General features: G+C 41.8%; 1 protein-coding gene across 3 annotated transcripts in view; it reads left to right on the top strand.

The window, feature by feature from the left end:
* The window catches only part of LOC133134884 (catenin alpha-2), a 300,097-nt gene that overhangs the window by 22,219 nt on the left and 259,283 nt on the right, over positions 1-18,595 (top strand). The window lies entirely within an intron of this gene.

Here is an 18,595-nt window from a genome sequence, read left to right as displayed (position 1 = left end):
TGAGCAGGTGTACAAAAAATAAATTGGTATTTCATGAGAATGTGTGTTGGTCCTGACATTATTACTTTTGTCTCGTGTAAGGATTATTATGGAATATTAACACTGCGGTTTCTTTTTGGGTCAGCCTAGGTCCTCCTCCTCGACACCCAGATATAATTACATTTCACCCGTAACTCTGGACCAAAGTCATGTGACTAGGAAGCCGTGTGGATTCATTTCCCACCCCAGCTGTCCCGTTTAGCGGCTGTGCTGCTCCCAGGAGCATTCCCGGCTTTCAGCGGCAGGATTCTCAGCTGGTCCAGGGCATGCGCTCGTAAAATGTCCAGAAAATTTACTTTCTTTTGGAAAGATGCCAGAGTGAGAGGAGGGAGTTTCTTTCTACAGAGGGCCTGCTTTTGAAAAGGTGTGACTCATATAGAAGAAATGAGCAAGTGAAAGCGATAGTTTTAAGAATAAGAATCATTTGACCGTAATGTAACATTTTAACATTTTTTATGTTTCCTTGTGTTTTATCACTGCCAAGAATGAGTGTGAGCTGTTATCATTTTTGTTGATTGGAATATTCACTGTTTATATGAACACAAAATGGATGAAATGTCTTCTGTCGCAGTAAAATGTGGTATGTCAGACAGTGAATTGTAGCCTGTCAGGATTATTTAGCACTGAACATTTTGCTGTGTACTGCTGTGTATGTTTATAGCCTACTAAGTGCACAATTCATGTAAGTGGCTTTCTCCATCTGTGTCACTAATATACTGTAAATGCATAATACTGTAACTGTTAGTTCTGTTTGCCTGTGTCTAGCCCTATATTCTCTGAGTGTGTTATTCACCCAGACGCACTTCATGTTGAGTACTCTTTGCAATTGTGTCTAAGCATAACACTATAGGCCACTTGTATAACTCCCACCACAAAATCTGACAACAGCTAAAGGCAGAACGTGAAGTTTCATGATGAGGCTAGAAAGTTTGAGGCCTGTGAGTTCTGTGAATAAATTAACGTTGATAAAAGCACACAACACTTCCAAAAATGTTATTTTATGTTGATACCTAAATACCACAATGTGATTCTATTCATTACTCAATGATTAAATGCATTGTATAATTTATCAGTACAGAACAGTGTTTGTGAGTCTGCTTTACACAGTTCAAGCACAAGATTACTTGATTGTTTGCTTGTGTTCCCTGACTGCACGTTCTGTCGATTGTATTCCGCTTTCTCTCGGACCTTTTGCAAACCACCGTAGACAGCTCTGCTTTACACATGAATGACTTGAGCGATTCAGGCAGGCAGCTATCTTCAGCTACCACCGTCCGCCAAGTAAACATTTTATTTGGCTGAAATTCAGCTATTGTGCGCTACAGTACAATAAACCTGTGCAGTGAGGTTGATGTTTAGACATGACTCGTTTCACACTTGGCTAACTATGAGGAATCTTCTATTACAGCTCAATGTCGGTCATCAAAGGTTCTAGAACAGAAGTGTTTTCCAAGATATTTGGTATAGATTGTATATGTTTACATACAGTATCTAAAACACATTACTTAAGGTATATACTTCTCTGAAGTATCATGTACAGTATTTTTGTGCATGCAAAAGCTTTGATTGTAGACTGCAGTACCATAAATAATGAATTTTGGGCCATTCTAAATATATCACGCTGGGTGATGTATGGCAAAATGAACAGATCAGCAACACAAACTGTACCAGTGAGGGTAGATGAGCTTAAATCATGGTTGCAAAAACAATTCCAGTTTGTATGCCTTTCTGAAAAACAAATGATCCAGTTGGAACTGCTGAGAGGGGTCTTCTGTTATGCAGAAGTTGTTAAGCTGAAACGGTTTTCGCTGATAACTTCCATGTATTTTGGAGAGCAACATGGTAGTACAGTACATTGAGAAATGTGTGGTGATGTGATTTATCAGTGTTGAAACTGCAGCCCACTGGCATGCTAAACCCAGGGTTATACTTTCTTTTGTCAAATAGTCGTTCAGAAAATAGCCTGTCCCCCTCCTGCTGTAAAACACACCTTTATTTCCCAGAATCTCTGTGCTTATATTTTTTCTTACGTTCGTGTTCAACAAGCTGTCCCTTTTCTGCACTTGCTGTTGGTTATATCCGAATGTACCTTTTCCCCAATCGCTCCTGTATTAATTCCCCAGAAAAACTCATTTAGAATCAGTAAGTAAATATACAGGTTGTTCATCACGATTTTCATAACAATCATAGCATTGTTTCAGGAAGTTGTCTCATTTCGAGTCTAAAGTGGTTTCTCAAAGCACTGCCGCAGGCTGGTGGTGTGTGACTGTGCAGAACAGCAGGGGCTCTAGATGGGTTGCGTTTAAATCTTAGGGATGGCTTTTAACTTAACTTAAAGAGCTGTAGCCTGGTGGGGTAATTGCACATGTAATGTTTCATAGTTCATGGCTGTATAGGCCAAATCAAAATGTAATACGTTTAATTTAGGTTTTACTGGTAATAATGCAATCTCTGATTATTATTTTCTGAATCCTGTGGTACAATGGAAACTTTTTTGTTTTTGCAGTTGGTTCATCTGGGAAATGTACACCGTATATTCAGACATCTTATTCTTTTGGTCTTTTTAAAAACGTGAGTGCGGAAAGCAGCCCCTGTGGCATTCAAATCCGTCATTGTTCTTGATGTTGTTTCGCGCCCTTCGAGTTCCCTGAAAAAGACTGAAGAATGTTGTGAAAATGAGACTTGGAAAAGCGGCAGAACTGAGCGGACGTAAATAATGGATGGACCTGCTGGAAGATGAAAGGCAATGCCCCGTGCGCGACGGCATGGGTCATTTGTCATGTGACCGATGGCGGGGGTTTGAAAGGCAAATGTCTTTAAATGTCACCGTCCTTTTAATTCCCTTTTAAAATTCATGAAGCCGGGCTGACGCGTGCCAGGCAGAGAGGGACATGCCGTGCATCGGGCGTCTGACTGCGGCTGGTGTGAGCCGTGGAGAACGGCAGCTGCATTCTTCTCGCAGTGGGTTTGCACTGTCACTGCAGTCCTGCTGCGGTGTAGGAGGTCTACCTGTCAACACTGTCACTGGGGTGGCTTCCTTAGCTCTGTCTTCACCCGCAGGTACTCTCACACTCATAATCTGTGTGGCACAGCTATCCATCAGGAGAAACAGGGAATGGGTACAGTGCTGCTCTTTCAGAAAATACCCAGGGTATGGTCTCTGTTTCAGAAAGGACAGTAAATACAATACATAGGCTTATAAAAAAGAGAAAAAAAAGAAAGTAAAATGATTAGTGTTTTACTTCATGTGCTTTGGTTATACTTGGGTATTAATAGTACAACATGTTACATAATTTTTTTTCTTTTCTTTTTTTATATTGTTTCTATTTATATTAATATTGCTATTTATTTCATCACTACATTTAAATCACATAGGGCCGCACTGGGCTATGACCAAATCAGTTGAGCTGAATTCAGCGGGAAGACTGGGTGTCATTACGTGTGGGTGACATGAAGGAGGTTTCAAAGTTCAAAGATCTCATTGAAGGAAGGCTGCAGTGTGCCAGTAGCCTGCTGTTTGCGCTTTTGAGTTTTGCTTCACTCTTCCCTTTGACTTGTGTAACTTCAGTTAACAGAGACGGTACATTCAGATGTTTAAGTGAAGACTCTGTATAATGCGGAAAACATCTTTGAAACACATAAAACTGTGCTTCAGAATGCTGTTTTCATTTTGGTTACTATTGAAAAGATAGGTGTACAACATGAGCCCGAACAAAGTGGGAGAGCTGTGTGTGTGTGAATATTGCTCTTATGTTAGTATTTATGTCAAGTGGATCGTGGAAATTGAGCATCCCCGCTGCAACCCGCATCATGACAGCCGGTGGTCCTTGGTAGCTCTCTTAATGGATGAAATTAAAAGCGTAAACAAGGCGTGACTGGCACAAAACACTAAGGGGTGATAAAATGGTGGTGGGGAGAGGGGGCACACATCAGAACACAGTCCCAAGGGCACCTCTACATCCAGCAGCTCAGTCCTGGGAGTTGGCGGAGAGTCATGGGAGATTCAGCGCTGAGAGGAAGGAGAGATTACTGACTGCATTAAACAACCGCTTGTCAAGGGGCCTGCAATGGATAAATGGCTTTTTTTGGATTCTGAGTGGGACGCAAATGTTTTCAGTTTGCTTTAAAAGGGGATCTCTCTTAAGTTAACTTTATCAGCTTCTCCGACGCCTAGCAGCACAGGAATTAGCGCCCACAGAGTGTATGTGTATGGGTGTGTGTGTGTGGTGTTTTGTATTTATTTCCTATTCAGAGAGAATTAGTCACAATCATAGACTATATCCATCCTAATATAGAGTACCGTTTCCCCCAACATTTGTCTGCATTTCTTGTGTGTATATGTGTGTGTGTGTGTGTGTGTGTGTGTGCGTGTGAAATATAGATTTGAAATAAATACCGCACTACAGTACTGACTGCGTACTATCAGAAAACTTCACTCTATTTAGCAGTGATTGCTGGGTGGGTACATCTGCACTCCTGCTTGCTTCAATGCGTCAGAAAGGTAATATGAAAGAGAACCAATAGAGCGAGACTAATCTTGATTTGGCTTTAACTGACATGGTTCTGGTATATCTATTCATATTAGTCATTGTGGAGCATAGGCCATATTGGCATGTGCTACAAGAGGATGCCCTCATTGTCTACTTGTTGAATGCAAGCTTTTTATCAATTTAATAGCTTTCGTACACAAACCAGAAGTTTTTTTTTTACATCACAAGCCTGCAGAGCTCTCAAATTTGAGCTCAAATGATATTCTTTGTTGATCACACAGTGACCCAGTAAGTGGTAGCTGATGAATGGTAAGAGGTCCTCTGTGGACTGTATCTGAAGATAACAGGGATGACTGCTGACCTCAGCACATGAATGGCACTTTACTTTCTTTTATGTACTCTATTGATTGAAATTGAATAGGTTGAGACTGTGTCAAATGTAATATAAATGATTGATATATTCTGTAAAACAAGGGAATACCATATCAAATGAAAGGGTTTTGAACTATCTGTAATATAAAGTTATAATTTCTTATCGGAGTGGTTTCATTTTGAAATGTATGTGTGCACTTTGTAGAGTGTACAGGGGCGACATGGCTCAAGCAGTAAGAGCAGTCGTCTGGCAGTCGGAGGGTTGCCGGTTTGATCCCCTGCCCGGGCTGTGTCAAAGTGTCCCCGAGCAAGACACCTAACCCCCAAATGCTCCTGACGAGCTGGTCGGCGCCTTGCCTGGCAGCCAATCGCCGTTGGTGTGTGAGTGTGTGTATGAATGGGTGAATGAGAAGCATCAATTGTACAGCGCTTTGGATAAAGGAACTATATAACCAAATGCCAACCATTTACCATTTAGAGTATCTACTCCATGAATGAGGAGTTCAGTGTCAACACAAAGCATTTTGCATTGTCTAGGATTTAGCTTAGATGTACAATGCCTGGCAAAAAATATAAAATCATTCTTCTTTTGAATTAATGACTTTTCTATTGAATGCAATAATGAGGACCCAGAAAGACCTTGAATGATTAGTATTCTGGATGTAAGCGTCTTTGCAGTGATAATACCTGTAATTATCATTGCATTCTCTCCAAAGCAATCGCAATAAAAGTAAATGGATGAACTTCCCAGGCAACACAATACATACGGCATCTTAGCTCCTTCACCTTTATATAACCAGGTCCCATGAGATAAAATCTCATTTTCCAAGAAGACCTGGCCAGCATAGCCGCTACAGAATGCAGGACATGTCAAATATACACACCATTACAATAACACTGAGAACACTTGCACAAAGCCAGTTAGTGCACCTAACAGAACATTGCGTCCTACACACAGAAACAACTGCACTTTTCAATGACGGATGCTAGTGCCTCCAACCTTTTTCATTTTTTAAATGCTTTCACATCTAGCGCACAAATCAGTGCAGTGAAAATGTCATTCATTAGAATGTATTAAAATTCCAATGAGCCATTAAAATTCATATTTGTACCTCTTGTGTAATTCCTCAGACATCCTGGGTATTTTGATATATCACTATAGTGACTGTTGTCACTGAATAGTTACAGTATTTGTATGAGCTAACAAATACAGTACAAGAGGACTTTCCAATATTTCTGCTTCAACGTTGACAGCCAAGTACATAGATTAATTATATCCAATTGTTCATCATTCTCTAAAGTGAGTCAGAAATTGTAATTCGCAGTTTGAATAGCACTTTGTTTGGAGTAGCCCTTCTTCAACAAAGAGGCATATTTTGTAATTCTGTAGAATAATGCATTGCAAGAGTGGTGGAGGTGGAGGTAGCAGACGCAACAGCTGATTGCATGAATAATGCCAGAGCCAGATTGCAACCACTCCAATTTCTACAGGGGTAGCATAGCGAGAGATAACACGAAATGCATAAAGGAACCAGTCATTCGGCTCAGTGGGTTTGGTGCAGTTCGCTTTCCAACCAAGGATGATACAGGGGGGAGTAACCCAGTGAACACTTTTGTGGTGAAACTCCTCCTAGACCTTCAAGTGAAAAATCCCACTACATTTTCTAGCCAACAAGGAAGTAGCTGGGCTATATCCGAGTAAAACAACTTCAGCTATATTGCCGTTAACCTAGTTTATTTATGTCAAAATGGCTCTCATCTTGATTACCACTTCCCTAGAGGTGTGGATTCCAACTTTGGATAAGACGTGTGAGCTCTGTCAGGACTCTGGCTCCGTGAAAGGCAGAACATTACTGCAGATGCCTTAAAGTGCTTACATCTGGTTATCAGGTCAGGACAATGATCCTGTCTGACAAATTCAGCATGCATGTTTTCTGAGCCACTCTGCCACTAGCCTCCTGCTTATCAAACTTTCAGTGAAGGCAAATTCCATATAGAATATTCCATCCTGAACTAGGACAATGTATTCTAACCACTGGGCTCTGAGACTGTGGTTGGCAGGGCACTCACAAAGGAGTAGGCCACGCCTGCCTCTCACAGACAGGAGATCCTCCATAACTAATACATTTTTGTCAGTGATATTTGAATAGATGTGCATAACTTCAGGGTTCTTTTCTATTGTAATCATTAGCACAGTTAGACTTAGCACCTTCCTGCTGGTCACACTGTGTGACACATGCATTTAATTTTCTGCTTCATTTTGTCTTTTAAATATTAATCCTCAGGCAATCCCGGGATCATTATCTTGGTCCATACTCTCCTGGTCCCCGTTCATTTGGTTTATCTCTCTGCATACTGTAACTCCCGTTCACAACGTGAAACATATCTTCCTGGTGCTGTTTGCTACTGTACAAGCTAATCCATAATTGAAGATAAGGGGGTGCTGTCGGAGGAGATGTGGAGGAGAGGATGGTGAAGTACACGGTGGTGTGTGAAGTCATACGTGTCTTTGTCTTCTTCAGGATCTGACTGGGAACTCTCTCAGTTTGTCTTCTTCCTCAGCACCGGAAGGCAGCGGTTTTGCTTGTTGGAGTTCAAAATGCCTTTCATTCTTACAGTACGGTGACAAGGGAGGTGAATATGTGTGTGTTTGTTTTTTGCATCCCTGGAACAGTGACGTGCTGTCGATTGAGCTGACTGGCCCACTGAGGATATTGACATGAGCTGAAACTCAGCAATCCATCCCGGCTCGCTCAGCAAACAAGCCCGTGTAATTTTTTCAGGACCCATTAGCTCCCAGAGTGCTGCGCTCACTTCCGCGTGTGCAGACCGACGTGGGCCGAGGATGGGTGACGCGGGCCCTCGTTTCCAGGCTGCCGTTGAGACTACAGGGTTTTTCACGGAGTCTTCCTTTGACAGCAGGAGTGTGGTACCTGCTGAGATGCATTCCCATTGGGAGAAAAACCCAGTGCAATATTAATGATTCAGTGACATGCCACGCAGCCACCAGCACAACGTATTCACTTAAACACACAGTGATATAATGGGGCCATCATCTCAATTCTGGAGGGTTTTCTAAAACAAGGACATTAGACCCTCTGATTACCTATTATGGCTGTGGGTGCTTTCGTCTGGTTTACTGCCGACTTTCTCTGTCTCTGACTGCTCCTGTTTCAACAACTATAGTTGTTCAACAACTTGATTCTTCATGTTTGATGGCCTTATGAATATATTTAGCTGATGGCTGCTCAATGAAATAACCATCCGATGCTTGATTTTGAGAAGACAAGGCATGTCTTGAAGATGCGGCTATTTCCAAAATATTGAAGAACTTTGAGGGCCAGGTTAACAGACACAGATTAAACTTAGACCTTGACTAAAATTCAACATTCAATTGAGATTCTTTGAGTTTAAAAACTCAATTTAGTGCAGGACTAAGATGAATCTGTGTCTGTGAAACCAGACCTTTTTTATTTATATATATTTTTTTTAAGTTTTTTTTTTTTAGTTTTAGAATATGAATAAAGTTTAGCCTTATTGACTCCAAGGACATGTCGTGTCATTCTCATTTTTATTGTTTGTTTATTGCTTGCGGTGGTATCCACCTGCCATCTTGAATGTTCCTGTTCAAACATAGTTTTTTGTGTGCTCAATATCGCGATCGTTTGTTACTATGTTAACACACATAAACATTATGTTCAATTATAGTATACATTAAGGAGGGATATTTATGGTGACCTTAAAAACTTTATGATCCACAGCCTCGCTGTGAGAACGGGCCGCATAAGAGTTGAGCAGAACAGGCAACACCACTGGAATTAAGAATGGCTTTAATTAAACAGCTCATTAATGCACAGAGTGCTGCATCTGTGAATGGGCGTCTGTGGCGCTGAAAGCTAAATCGCAGTTCAATCGCTTGTGAGCTCTCTGACTCGCACCAGAGACCTCAAGGTCACGGATCCCTCCTCAGATTGTATCTGAGCTGACGTTTTTGCCTAATTTATTTTTGCTGATTGCTCACTATTCGTCTAACAATTTAATTACAAACAAAAGCAAAAAAAAATAAAAAATGGCCTTAATGACAACACCTTGCTCTAAAGAGGGACGGTGTCACTCTCGGGGTAATGGCCCCAGCCTCTCTTTCTCCTGTGGGGCCCAGGGGATGGTCTGGGTGCCTGGACCTCTTCCATTTACTCACTGTAGTCTTAATTAGTTCTTAATTAGTTAAAGCAAGCAGTATGCAGTTCTCTGCAATATGGGGATTGAGAGAGGGCTTGGCTATGAAATCGTTGTTCTAACTACACACACAGTGCCCCAGCTACCTCCATAGTCCTTATTTGTGATGCATTGAAAAGTTTTCAGCACAAGAGTCCAAGGCCCTGTTTCACAAAGCAGGATTACTGAGTTAGCTGGATAACTGAACGGAGTAAAATCAGAATCCAGAACTGTGTATTGCAATGTAGTCCACATTGAGGACTCAACATGAACGGTGTAACATATGATCTTAGGGACCCTTTTAGTCAGATTAGCCATGGTCTGAATTAGAACAGTGCTGGACATGAACTCCAGATACTTTTTCACTCTTACAATTGCTGTCTTCACACTCTGTCCTACTCACACTACTATTGACTTCACAGCACTCCAATGTGCCAAGAACCTATCATGACCTTGGCTTTGCCTCACAAGAAAATGTGTTACTGCGCATCAGCTACAGTCTGTCAGAAAAAAAAAAATCACATTTCACAGAGAGATTTGTTGAATGGAAGATTCTGTTCTGCTGTACTTTTATTTCTCTTTCTAAGTCAGACAGTGTAGCACAGCCAAACCCTGATAGAGCTGTAACTCCTTACCACACTACTGTACTGGCAGGACTCCTTCAAGTGAATATGTGCATATCTTTTGTCAATCTGCTGCCATGCCCGAGAGATTTACACAGCAGTGTTCACACAGAACACGCTTTGGCTGTGGACCAGAGCATGCTGTGATTGAGTGGGACAGGATGGGGAGGATCTGTTTGAAATCTGCTTCCTTTCACACACACACACACACACACACACACAAAGAAGCCTAGGCAATAAAATATTCAATGAAATATCTTGTAATAAAGAAGTTTGACAATTATTACTACTACTGTTATTATTATTAATGGAAGAGTGGCCTCTCTGTCTAGTTATATTATGGCTAGAAAGGGTTAATTCAGAGAAATGCCATGACTGATGCTAAAGGACCGTGCCTTAAAGCTTTGAGCCATGCATCTGACCTGCGGCATTAGTTTCCACTGACCTGCCTGAGCTGTAGGCCTGTGGTACCTAATATGGAAATGGAGGCCTTTGTGCTGCATATACACCCACAGACTGTCTGTTAATCCTGGACACTACTCAATAACCAGGCCACCAAGCCAAGGTGAGTCAACTGGAACTGGAACCTATTGTATGGAGCACTGTGTACAGCTTCGACTCAAGGCTGAGCTTACAGTATATTAGTCAATATGGATCAAATGTACAAATGTTGATTGAATACTGTCTGCATTTTTATTCATGTTGCTTTGTAGTTGGAAGGATTCTCTAGGTACTGTATAGATACACCAGGTGAGGTAGCATAGACTTTTTGCATATCATTGAAGGTTACTGGTTGAAAATAAAATCACCAGTGTAGAAAGAATCCATATAGAATCAATGTCATTAGGCTCTTTTCTCGCCAAAATGAGAATAATATACTAGCTAGCGAAAGGTATAATGTGATGGTGCATGTTTGCGTGCATATGCGATACTCAGATAAAAGTTTGATTCCATGTTGACGGTCCGCAGTCTGGGCCTGGGTGAGTTGCGCAGAGGGCCTTCCTGTCAGAACTGCAGAACACACACCACATTTCCTGGATAAGACTCACCTCCTGTCTGCTGTGTCTCATGCTTTCGATATTGTTCCAGACATGTTCATCTTGGGCCTTCAGGGTCACTCACTCCCATATGAGTACCTGCTGGAGCTTGGAGCGGTCGCATTACAGAAGTAATGGAGAGGAGAGAATTGGCCTGACAGGCCCAAACAGTCTAGTAATTTGTTCCCTGCAACTGATTGTGAAAATATTCAGTTGCAATTGGATATAGTAAGTGACTACTGAAAAAGAAAGAGAATGATTTAGCTGTTTGCTTGTGTACATTTGTAAATAGACCCTTTTAACGAGTCTCTACAGGGCTACCTGCGGACTTCTCGATGAAAGAGCATCAGATTTGGGCCACATTAAGCATTCTGATTGAGAGAGTTATTTAAGAGAGTGATCAGTGTTGTGACTGCTCCCGCTGTTACCATAGAGACGGTTCAGCTGGCTTCACAGCAGCCAGTGTGGAAGTAGTGGGGTCGGCCAAAACCACAGCAGGATAGGCCTCTTCCTGCAGCCGTCGCTGGAGTCTTCCCACTGACCCAGAAACCGAGTGCTGACAGGCCGATATGGAGATAGCGCGTCAGGTTTTGACGGCTGTTGAATTTCGATGTGACACCCAGGGTTTGTGACTGCCAGAGACAAATATATTTACTGAACTCAGCGAGCAGTAACGACCTCTGCCACCCATTTAACTCGATGCATAATGCATGACTTTCACTTTTTGTTTCCGCTTTTAAATTTTTTTTATCCCATGTCTGAGAGACGAGATCATTTCTGCTGAATAATCATTGGATCATCGTGGCTTGTGGCTCCACACTTTTTAAGGGGATAGACCGGAGATACCGGGAAGAGGTTTCCCCGGTTAAAGCTCAGTTGGAGGATAACAGAAAATGGGGATAAAGTTTTGTATATGAGCTCATTGTAGGGCGTGTGATGAGTGATACATGTATGCATGTGGAAACAAATGCGTTCTCCGTCTCACTGCCTGCAGGGTGGGGCAGTGAGATGTGCCAAACACCTGTGACAAGCAGCTGTGTTCCCTCCAAACCCTCCTTCACAGATGATCTCAACCCCAGCTTGTTCACTGTCCTGGTTAGGGTATGGAAGTGTACAGTCCTACACCGTAGTTTTCTTGTGCGTGTGTGCATGTGGGCCCAGTGAACATATTTCTGGTAAAATGGTCAGCAAAAAGGTGATTAAATTATTTGCGCTCAGATGAAAACCTGAAAAGTGAAAAAGTTGAAAAGTTGTCTAGCTGACTAGGCAGTAGCCAGGCTATATCTGGGTGAAACCTGAGCTATAATGGGGCTAACATAGTCTGTTTATGTCACCTTAAGACATCTCTCAACCTAGATTACTAGCCCTCTAGATGTCTAGATTGCAGCTTTTGCTCATTGGGGTGTCCTGCAAAAGTCTGCTATTTGGATAGCAATTAAACCATGTGTGAGATAGAACCTCATGCAGCATGGAGGTGAAGTTTCATGTCTTCTTTGAAGATATTATGTACAACTGCACAGTTGCCATAGAGATACCATGGCACTCTAATTATATATTCGATTTCTCAGTGCTGTGCTTACTAATTGCTTCATTCGAAAGTGCAAAGCATGTCAATGAATCATGTACATTAATGTATTTATCTGAAAGAAGACTCTAATGGAAAATAAGCTAGTATGAATCTGGGGCTCATATATTGGAAAGTACTCCCCATGTTGCACCATCTGGTAGGCACGCCTCCCATAGCTAATGATGTTAAAATGTGAACGGCCTCTATAAATAATCTTGCTGTAGAGCCTTCAGATCTTCCCACTGGAGGCTTGATAAACCCTTTGAAGAGAGGTTTTTTAATGTTTTTCTTTCGAAATTTTAAGTGTTCTAGAACTAGATAGTATTCTCAAAACCCGGGAGTAGTCAACCGCCACCATTTTGTTGACATAGAAAAAATGTGTTAAGCCTGAAGCGGTTTACTGACAAGCTACAGTCAAGAACAGCTTTACCAACAACAGCTAGGGTTCAGAGTTTTATTCAGTGCAATTATCTAGCTAATTCTGTAATCCCACTTCGCAAATACCCCGTAAATGCGACTGTCAACTGATTTTTATCAAGCCTATACAGTTAGATTGTTACTTCCATGTAAAAAAAATGGTAGTGGCATTTTAATTATGTCAATCGAATACTATCAATTACCAGTAGTGATTGTTACATCATCATTGGACTGTTCAGTTAAGAACATTCTAATCAGATATTTCTGATCTCACACCTTAAAAGGTGAAGCAACCAAGCAGTTGCTGCTTGCTTCATTTCCTTTTGGCCTGGGTTTATTCCTCAGTTTTTAATGATTGGTCTACCCTGTGGCTCTTCCCTCACCTGACTGCGCTCTACACTGGTGCTCTGCAACTGTTTAATTTATTTATAAATTATGCCACATTTATTTATGGTATATTTATGTATGCATGACATTATAATAATGTAATAATGTAGTATATGCATAAAACATGACTCGAGAGTAGTTTATGCCCAAAATTTTTGCTTGAAATGCAGTTCTTGTTGTGCCCATGCCTTCTGTTCCTTTGTCCTACAAAACCACCCGCAGTCAGCACTATCAGAGCATCATGCTCATTGGGAATCCATTCGTAGTGATAAGGGTCTGCACCCACCTTCCACAGGCAAGCTGCCCCTCTGCACCTCACGCCCCGGGACCACCTGCCTGAATGCTAAAGCAGACGGAATGAGATGGTTCTTCGGCCGCTTTAGCGAGAGCTTGTTAGCTTCAGATCGTCTGCTGCTGATTGTGATATAGCAGAGGGGGGAACGTTTGACCTCTTGCATCGGGGGGTGAGCGGGGGTGGATTTTCTCCTCCTATGGGATGAGGGAGGTGTTGAACCATGAGGAGACCCTTGCCAACCCTTTGCAAATGCCCCATATCATCTCCACGTTTGTATCACAGCATTTCCCATTACCAGACCTGGGTCAAAAATTGACAGTAATTGTTCTGGATTCAAATACTTTTCTAGCCTTACTGTGCTTCTCTGGTGTATTGGAACCTATGAAATGCTCTCAAAGTACAAACCCTTTCCCTACCTACGTTCTTTTGGTAGGCTCAATTGCACCAGGCACCATCAACCAAGCACAGAAAAGTATTTGAATCCAAAACAGTTGCTTTTTTGACCCAGGTCTGGTCTTCACCACCATGGCATGGGAATGAGTTTACAAGGTGAAACATTGGTGATCAGATGTCGGCAGTCGGCCGTGGATGTGCGCACATCATGTCCACATTCACGCCCTTGCCGGAGGGCGCGAAAGTACCGGCGCTAACCGCCATGCATTATTCAGCCGCCGTACTCCAAAAAAAGTGCACCGCGGCTAATGGGAAAACGCTATCCGGTTGCCGGGCGGCCCAGCGTGATTGACTGGACCTGTTAGTGTATGTAATGGGAAGGTAATTCTTCTTAAAGAGGCCGTTCTTACGGGCTCGCGTGAGGGGGAACGCCACGGTGACATAGCACCCGGAGCCCCGCGCGCTCCGGTTGGGATCGCCGGGGCGAGGGACCGCAGGCGGAAAATTGCATTGACTATTGAGCCGCTGAGATTTAGTGCCGAGAGAAACAGTGCTGCAGTGTGCATTGGGGGGATAGCGCCTGGCATTTAATCCATGCCTTTAGGTTAGTGTTATTGATTACGCGTAAAAGCACAGGCCAGATGCTTCATCGCTTGTAGAAAAGGTTAGGTTGCCGCGCAATAATTTATTTATTTATCGCAGTTTTATTGTGTGTTTTTTTTTTTTTTTTTTGAGGAAGGTCATTTGCTGTACGAGTGCTTTCTTTTCCTTTTTTTCGGAAATTACTTTCTGTCTCGCGTGGTTATTTTCTTGCAGTAAGGTGCAGTTGTGTTGTAAGTGCAACTGCGCTTTTGTGTTGTCAGGATAACGACGCTGGAAAACTTTGCAAAAAGGTGCATTGTGGGCTTCTCATTGCTGCATTTTTCTTCCCCATCGCCTGCTCTTGTAAATTGCTCGGCTCAGTTGAACATGGAGGGAAGATGGTTTTATGGACAGAATAGCCTCTGTGATGCCTGTTGTGTGTGATTCAGTACCTCAGGCTTGTGTAGGCGTCCTGTCTGCATTGCGCAGATATATCACAATGAAGACGTTGCCCTTTCATGATGACTTGATTGAAATCAGACGGGGCTCATGGTAATGATTCTCCAATCCGGCCTTGGTAAGCACTTTAACTGAACGTCTGTACAGTACTGCATGTGCTGACTGCAGGATGTTCAGTAAATCACTGTTTCACCCGCATTCCTTAGAAACATACAGTTTTTTACGTTAAGCTGTGTATGAATACATAGACTTTTAAAGCTTGCTTTTTAAAAGTTGTGGCAATTTTTTAAAATGCCACTCGTGTTGATTTTAGGCCTGCTTTCATTGTTGACTATGAGTAAGCCCATTAAGTTAATGAGGTGTTTTACAGAGAACTGTATTTCAGGCTAAACAAGTCAACACAAACTGAATAAAAAGCACAAGATTTTTACCCTTTTGACCGCGCATGTTTTGCTGTGTTTTCATTTTGGTGTGGGAGTTATCATGTATATCCACCCTGTTGGAGCATAGAAGCCAGTACCATTTTATGAGTCAATTTTGTTCTTGTCTATCTCATACTTCTTGGACTTGCACCGGCTATTTTCATAATAATGGAAAAACAAACCCCTTCGACAGAAAAGTGTCACATGCTTTCCCCTCCGTGCTTTCTAAAATGCTTTTTCATAGCTTATTGGTATTTGAAATGTGTCAAAATGTGTTGACACTACTGGATCAGGCCTTCATAAACACACTCTCCCCGTGTGTTCCTATTTAAACGTATGTCCGCGGTTCCCCCGGGTGTTGTTTTCAATATGTCCGCTGTTGAAACGGATGCGGCGCTTTGCAGAGATCACAGTGCTTGGTGGACTGTTCTTCTTATCTCATTAATTTCCTCGGGGGGTCGGTGGTCGGTGGTCGGCGGTGCCGCGCTTGTTTACTATGCATTGAGAAACCGGAAGCTTCGCTATGCTGTTGTCCTATGCAGCACTCTTGCAGCTTCCTAAAGCAGGGCTCCTGCGGTAGGTATGTGTCTGTTCATACTCTCTCTGCTCTGCCACTGACCAGAGAGAAGTACTTCATGTGTGGCTCCTGTTCATTTGTTTCTAGACTGTGATGTACAGTATAATTTTCTTTAATATTGTATGCTTTGCCAATACAACATTCCAATGTCATTCCAGCAAATTGAATTGAATTGAATTGAAACTGGGCCAAGGCTGAGTTAAAGTACTATACAGTGCATGAGTTAGAAGCTGCTGCCTTTCAAACTGGTGTTTTATTACCCGCTGGGAATGATTATAGGTTTTCCTTTACAGGTGTGAATCATGGTTCATCCATGCATGGTTCATGTGTCTTACTAACTACTTGCCACTCACACACTATGCATGTGTATCACTGGAGTAGAGCCGGTCAAGATCTTTACAAGTGCAATTTTTACCATTCATGAACAGTGCATTGCATGCAGTGAAAGAAGGTGTTTATTTTCATTTAAGGTTTATTTATTTTTAATCAGACAATAGCTAATCAGAAATACATTATTCTCCATGAACATACGTAGATGGCTGACCAGTATTTGTGGTAGTCTTATCAGTACTTTTTTTTGTGTCATTTTTTTTATTTGTTTTTATTGCTGCAGTAGAATGTTTTTTTTAGTAGGGTCTCAAAAAGAAGGCCTTTTTTGATGAATGATTGAGGCCCCCCTCCCCTTGTTTATTCAGGCAGGCCTCTGAATGGGTAAACATTGTTGGAGGTGTTAATAGGATCATCCATGACAGAATCACTGATGTTTGTCTATTCCTTGGCTAACTGTTCTTTTTGACAGATCAGAGAATTAACTGAAATAATTTTAGAAAGGCCATTGAAAATCACCCATAACTTTTTTGCCCTCCTTTTTTGTAAGAGCAATTTCCTTCACGGAACAAGTAATTGTATTGCTTGGTGAAGTTGGACAAAACAGAATCTGTGGAGGACAGAAAAAAACTCGAGACGGAGAGACAGACGCAGACACAGACAGATAGACAGGCAGACGGAGACAGAAAGAGGTAGAGAGAGGCAGAGAGAGAGACAGAGATAGAGATAGAGAGAGCGACACAGAGAGAGAGACAGAGAGAGGTATGTGATCCATCACTGAAATTTGCCTCTGAAAGAGAGTGGCAAAAAAAGGTATGAGATCCGTTATTTAAATTTCCCTCTGAAAGCTAATGGGGGTGAAAGAGGACTGTGCTCTCAGCTCCTGTAATTATTTGTGATATTAGAGAGAGTGGTGGGGGCCGCTGGATGACACAGAGCTCTGTTGTGCAGACAGATGAAAGTAATCATCTATTTTATTTAAATGCTTTTTTTTGTTTTTACCCTGATGAAAATAGCAGTAATCAGCTCAGTGAGGAGAATTAATTAACCAATGATAATGATGGTTTACTGAAGTCAGCTATGAAAAAAGGAATGAATTAATCACCAGAGAAGCCAAATGAAAATATGACATGCTACAGGAGGCATTCTGTTTGAACTTAACTTGGAACTGGATATTATGGTCAGATGGCTATCTGCACTAACGCTGGGTTTGGCGTAGGAAGAAGGACACTCAGGTTGAGACGGATGTCGTGCCTACAGTGACATATGGAGCTGCATGTTTGGCAGCTCAGGGACTTGGGTCTCTTGTTAAGGTCAATGGAATCATGAGCTCCAGCACGTACCTAGACCTTTTGCCCCAAAACGTGGTATCCTCCCCCCAGGAAGCTCAAACTTGGCTGCATATGGATATTTGGATAAGGAAGCTTGGCTGTAACCCAAAGCAGACCTCAAATTCAACCGTGAAGTACAGTACTTAAAGGAAAGAAAGAGGATGGTATTTGAAGTGCTGTCGCAGTCTCCAGTCTTGAATATTATTGGAAATCTGTGGGAGATCTCAAACATGCAGTGCATACAAGGACACTTATGAATATTTTTGAGCTAGATGAATTCTGCAAGAAAGAGTGTGAACGCATTTGAGAAAACAGGAACAGACTGATTTGGCTGGCTGGAGGAAGTGTTTGGAAGCTGTTACTGATCCCCAAAGGAGGTGTTAGTCAGTACTAACATGACAGGGTACCCAATATTTTGCTTGGGCCATGTTCACTTTAGTTTATTTTCATAAATGCAAACAATAATAAGTTGTAATCATTCATTGGCATTTATTGAAATACATATTTAATTTTATCATGTAGAAGCCAAGCCAGCTTCTGTTCACTTCGAGATCCATTGTAACTTGCTGTACTCTTTTACCAGGTGTGCCTAATCTTTCATACATCTTTATAACAAATAATAATAAATATGGTATTGTTCACGTGTCAGTACCATTTTAAATTGATAGAGAACTGACAGACAGGCAGCCTTGTTGCCTGTAATTTACGGTTGTTTATTGAGGATGCGTTTTAGTATGGAACCATAACTTAGAAGCTGTATCAAAAGCTATAAATTCCTACATTGCAGCACATTAATGTGAATCCATGCTCATGTTTACCCAGAGGAAGTGCATGATGTTAGAATATTACAGTATCTTTAATTAAAGATTTTGGTTCAGCAAAGTGGTCCCATATTCTCTTTGACTCCTCCTGCATGTTTAATTCATCACTTGTAGGACTCATGGTGCAGCTAAAGGCTCTGCTCAAAACAAGATAACCTAATGTCTCAAAACCTGGGGTAAATCACCCATCAGAAATGTAATTTTCCATGATGATTCACATTGATGGAGAGACGTGTCGTTT

The sequence above is a fragment of the Conger conger genome, chromosome 8, assembly GCF_963514075.1.
Source record: "Conger conger chromosome 8, fConCon1.1, whole genome shotgun sequence".
NCBI classification, from domain to species: Eukaryota; Metazoa; Chordata; class Actinopteri; order Anguilliformes; family Congridae; genus Conger; species Conger conger.
The sequence above is the reverse complement of the archived record's forward strand: the minus strand, read 5'-3'. Positions and strand labels throughout refer to the sequence as shown.